At 37.7% G+C, this 6,000-nt stretch overlaps 1 pseudogene; it reads right to left on the bottom strand.

Annotated features, from left to right (window-relative positions):
- The window catches only part of LOC120139066, a 30,288-nt pseudogene extending 26,253 nt beyond the window's left edge, over window positions 1–4,035 (bottom strand).
- Window positions 4,036–6,000: the final 1,965 nt, after the last annotated feature.

Consider the following 6,000-nt stretch of genomic DNA (forward strand, 5'->3'; position numbering starts at 1 on the left):
AGATGATATGTGCCCTTAAGTTTGAGGGGGGATTGATCATTAGAAACATGAAGTATTGGAATAAAACTTGTGCGTTGTTGTTGGTGAAGAGGATACTTGCTGGTGAGGGATCCATATGGGTGGCTTGGATTAGGATGTATGTTTTTAAAAGTATGGAATTTTGGTCTGTGGTTAGTAAGCCTTACTTTAGTTGGAGTTTGAGAAAGTTGATAAAGCTAAGGGATGAATATTATAGCTTGCTAATGGGGATTTCTAATTGGGTTAAAGTCACTGCTAGGTGGATTTGGAGTGAGATAAAGGCTTCTTTTGAGAACGTTAGTTGGCAAAGGCTTGTATAGTTCCCTATGAATGTTCCTAAACACTCTATGATAGCCTGGATGACAATTTTAGATAGGTTGTCTGCTGCTGATAGGCTGCTTCGAATGGAGATGATAGTTGAGAGGAGTTATAGGTACTGTGGTATGTTTCCTGAAACAAGGAGTCTTTGATTTTTGAGTGCTCTGTCTCGAGTGTGGTGTGGAAGGACATTCTCAGCTTATGTGAGATTGAGAGAAATGTGGGATGCTGGGTTAAAGAACTGGATTGGGTTGTTGCTTGCGTCAAAGGTAAATCTTTGGTTTTTTTATATCCTTAGATTAACTTGGAATGCTTACATATATTGTATATGGGAAGAGAGTAATTTTAGGCAATTTTGAAATGTATACAGAGGCATTGCTGATATTATTGATTGTATTAAAGGGATAGTTATGGTTAAGGTAGCTAGGAAGAATGTTAGGAATGATGTGATTAATCGTAATCTTTGTATAGCTTGAGGGATTTATCCCTCTTAGATGTACTGTTATGGTTTTGATTGTTTTGTAGTAGTTTTGTTCTATATCTTGGATAAATAAAATAGTTTATCTAAAAAAATTACATTGAGTAGTGGAAGTAGGAACTTGATGAGCTCGGTAGTGTCGCCATGGTGGCCAACAACAAACTTCCATTTTGCTGTTAAGTTCCTCATTTCCACTTTCAAATCATTAAGGAGAGTGGCCAGGCATGTCTTGCTAGGTTCTTCACCTTCCCAATCATACGTATGCTCTTCCGGCTCCATGAAGTACTTGTCCACGAATGGAGTGGTGTCCACGAAGAATATATCCACTATTTCTGCAAACATTATTTTCATATCACCTGTCCATTAAAAGTCGTAATCCACTCAGGCGTTTTAAAAAATTTTAAGGCGTTTTTATAATAATATTCTTTATGGCGTGTAAGGTGAGAAGTTCGTTTGTTAGAAATTGTGTTACGGTGATCATCTTTAATATTCCAGAGTTTATTCATCATCAAGGTCTTTGGATAATATTCGATAAATATGGCGAGGTGGTCGATTCTTTCATCCCTAACAAAAGAAGTAAGGGAGGTAGTAGGTTTGGTTTTGTTCGTTTTACCAGATTGGATGATGCGAGGAAGGCCATCAATTGTGTCGATAGATCAACAATTCAAGGTAATAAAGTTCAAGTTTTCATGGCGATATTTCAACCTCGAGAAGCTTTCTGGAGAAAGAAGTCTTCGGGTCCAAAATCGGCTAAGGTTAAGAATAGAATGGTGGTGGATAGTTTTTCTCAGGCTCCCATTGTCGATGTTGTTGATGAGGATAAGCTAGTTACTCTTAGAGATAGTCTGGCAGGGTGGTGTAGAAAATTTATGAAAATGAAAGAGTTGGCCGCTATTATGCATAGGGAAAGAATATTAGGCCCGAAAATTATGAGGTTAAGCGGTTTAGCAATTTTAATCATTTTTGAAGATGAAGAGAGTAGGGATCATATTCTACTTAACTAGTCTGAAGCGTTGAAAAATTGCTTTGACAAAGTGGAAGTGTGGTCGGAGAATTTTCAGTGTTGCAGCCGTCGAGCATGACTATCTTGCAGGGGGATACCTCCGTTTGTGTGAAGTCATTCCACTTTCAGAAACATTGCAAAGAAATGGGGATAACTCATCTCCATTAAGGAAGGGACCTTTAATCCCAGATCATTTGATAGGGCTCTGTTTTAGATCACAACGAACTGCAAAGCTCGAGTGGAAGAATCAATTGATTTGGTAGTTGGGGAAATGATTGTGTAAGTATTTGTTTCTGGTTTGAACCTTATTTTAGCCTAGATTCTGTTTGGGAAGATTCGTCTTCGATGGCTTGGGATGTTGCCTCTCCGGCTTCCATGGTGGAGGAGATTATTGAGGTCTCATCAGAAAAGTCTCCCTAGTTGGAGGTTTGTGCTGGTATGACTACTCAATCTTTTCGTGCTAACACGCATATGGATACTGGTCATGAAGATTTTCGAGATTTTCTCGATGGCTCGACCGTTGGTGGTGGTTCGAGGTGTCCAATTACGGAGGAAGCTGGTGTTGGTCCTCGTTGTGAAGAGTTATGGGCTCAAGATTCAGAACCCCAGGCAGTGCGTTATGGGGTTGATAAGTATGTTTTACGGTGTCAGAGATGTGATGCTTCTAATGCTTTGGAGGCAGTTTGTAGTGGCCTCGTGGGCGCTGAGGTGGAGTTGTCTTCTGCCATAGAAGATAACGCGCAAGTTTGTCCGTTTGTTCCTTTTGATGGGTTAGTGAAAAGGGTTTTAATAATAGCATAGGTGTTTTTAATTCCAAATCCAAGATAATACGGTATGAGGCTAGGACACACTTTTTTTGTATCAGTGGAGCTGCTATAACAATGCTTTGGAAAAATTTAATATGGCGCATGTGAAAGGCAAGAATTCGAGTGTTGCTTTAGGAGGCAAGGCGGTGGTTTTGCCAAGTGAGCCTTTCGATGGGCTGCCGAGCAGGGCCTTGGCTAATATTTTTGTGCTCGGTCCCAAATTCAGATGCAGATCCTTGGCAGCCCAAGTCTAATTCCGATAATCTAAGGCTACTTCAGAGATCGAGTTCCGAGCATGTGTTAACCAACGGATTGAATAGGAAACAGAAGAAATTTGGCTCGCTATTGGATATTCAAGACAAAGTTCTTTCGAAAGCTGAGAAAAATAAAAGAGATCAAACGTTGAAAATATTAAAATTTCTGAAATCTGATCTAAATTCCTCTGAATTATCTTATAGTTCGCTATCTGATTCTGATTTGATGAAAAGGTGGGTTGCGTTAGTTAAAAAGGAGTGACACGATCAATTTGGGGTTGCTCGAGATTTGTTTTTGAGGTTGGTGCTTGATTGTCTGGGATTGTGTGAAGTCCAGGGTCGTGTTCTTTTAGATTACCCGCTGATTATTCTTCCATCGGGGTTTTTTGGGATGTTTTGGTTGTTTTTTGTGTGTTGGTTTGAGTGTCGATGAATGTCAAGGTCTTATGTAACGTTCTATAAGTATGGGCGTTTGTGTGAGTTTTGGTGTGGTTTGGGTTGCGAATTGTCTGTTGCTCTGTGGTATCCTTGATTTTATTCTTTTCCACCTCTTGATACACTCTTTTTTCTCCAGTTACGATTAGGGAGGTTTGTTAATGAGATCCATGAGATGGTGTACTTTGCATTGATTTTAATACAAAGTACCCCTTTTACAAAAAAAAAGTGTAATCCACTCGCATTATTGTATTTGATTTTGATCAAATCGAGAGTGTTGATTGTATTTTGATCAAATCGAACTCGAATAATTTACTATTTGTCTCCTCTTGTTTACTACCTTTTAATATTGTTGATTATTCAATCAGTTGTACTAACTGGCTTACCTGTCTCGACAACAAATGATCTCAGGCAAAGCCATCGTTTGTCGACACTGGGTAGAACAAGGCCGAGTTGTGCCTCGACATTGCCTCTATAATCATGATTTCCTAAAACTGCACATTTGAAACCCTAGATTAGAGGGAAATAGAAGGAATTTTGAATTTTGAATTTAAAGACTTACCGCTATAACACTGCTTCTGCAATCTCTGGGCGCTGTAAATATTAGTGAAGGATTCTATAAATGCTGGATCATACACGTTTGTTAAGCCATTATCGTACGTAGAAATTATCACCCGTTGAGATGTCGAAATCTATATCTAGTTTCTCTCCAATCCTTCCCATCTGTTCAGTTCAATCGAATGAATTCCTCATGAGAATTTCTAAACCATCTCATCGATCGATTTTCTTTAAAGAAACGAAAATTAGACCTGACAAGCGACTTCAGATTGATTGCAAAATCCTCTTCTTCCCCAGTCTCCAACAACCAGGAAGCTAAGCGACCCATCCGTTTTGACGGGGTGTTCGATCGTCGTAAGCTTGGGACCAAGAACGCTCAAAACGCCACCGTTAAACAACGGGAAAGGTCGAGCATTGCTTTGGTTGGGAAACCGGCCGCCGCCGTTGCTAACACCACGGCTGTTCGGAAAGGATTTCAAAAGGAAAGAATTTGCAAATTATTGGGATAAATAATTTATTTATTTTATTAAAAAAAAGAGAGCTAAAACTGCGATGGAGAAATCGGTTGAGTTGATGCCATTTATATGCTGAGATTGTAACTGGCTCTAGCTAGCCGTTTTCTCCTCTCACAAAGTTGTGGAGGATCAGGCAGAGATTTAAATAGTGTTTCGCGATATAGCGGTAGCGGTGTCCTCCGAAAACATTATTATTTGACAGCAACACCTGCAATCACCGCAATAATATTCGTTATGCTCGCGATATAACGATAACGGTGTCCTCCGAAAACGCGACCTCGAACCCCCCGAGATAAATTATTTAGATTAACTGTCATGAATGAATCGAGATAATCTCTCCAGCACTTTATATTATTATTCCACTAGCGATTATGAGTGAAGCCAAATTATCCACATACCTAATACTATTGTTCAAAGTAAAACTTAAAAGTTAAGATAAACTTACACGAAGAAGATTGTAGAAATATTAACCCTTAGCTGCTAAAGTTGACGAAATTTCAACATCTATATAAGGATTCATTTTGAATCATATTTTTCTTCTTATCAATTCATAAACCAGTCTAACTAATACTTTTATTGTTTGCCGAAATTACCCATCTTTTTCAACTCACGAGTTCCGGCTGAGATCAAATTTCCATCTAATGCTAGTCCTTTAAAAATTATCTTTAGGGCCGTAAATGAAGCTCGAATATTACTGAGTTTGATTCCATTTGAAAAGTTCAAAACTAAGCTTGACTCGACTCAAAAGATCCCTAGCTTAAAACCGGTAAGCTCGAAACGAACTCGAAATCAAAGATTGAAACTAAAATCGACAAAAAACCTTAAACTCGAAACATTCTTGGACTTAACTTGATCGAAGCTCGAACTCAAGCTCAAACTTGAACCTTGAAAACCTATATTGCATTTAAAAAACAAATAAATGTTAATATTATCGATAATTAATTTAAAAACTAGAAATTTAATATATTAATTTTTAGAGTTGCTCGTTAGTTTTTTTTGAGTTTGGTATCAAGTAGCTCGTTTCGATTCATTAAGAACTCGTTTCGATTCATTAAGAACTCGAACTCGAGTCGAGTCCATTCAATTCAAGTGTTGACGAAATACGTCTCGTCTTTTTTACATCCCTAATTGTCATCTTATCAAACAAGAGTTTCACCTAGGAATTCCTCAACATATATATCTGAAGCAGTCCGACTAGATTAAATCTCTCCAATTCATCCATTTGCTAAAAATGAAAATTAAGTAGTGAGAAGCTTTTTTGAATTTATAACATTATCGTTGAAGATAGTTATAGCTTGAAATTCAAAGTGAAGGCTATCTTATTTTGTACTTATTTTTTCCATAATACTTGTAATCTAGCGTCCAATGAGAAATAGTTGGGAGAATAAGTTAGAAAGTTGTCCCCAAACTTTTTAAACATCCTAATTTCATCCCAAACTATACGTATATATTAGTCACATCCCTTGTTAATAAATATTTAGGCAAACAAAATTTAGGTTAAACCATGGTTGAAACTAATTACATATTTGGATGAATTTTGGGATGAAATTGGAATGTGCAAAAGGTTTGGAAATAATTTAGAAAGAGGGAAATAGTTTAGGGATGAGATTAAAAT

This window comes from Hibiscus syriacus, unplaced genomic scaffold, assembly GCF_006381635.1.
Source record: "Hibiscus syriacus cultivar Baekdansim isolate YM2019G1 unplaced genomic scaffold, ASM638163v2 tig00002237_pilon, whole genome shotgun sequence".
Lineage (NCBI taxonomy): Eukaryota > Viridiplantae > Streptophyta > Magnoliopsida > Malvales > Malvaceae > Hibiscus > Hibiscus syriacus.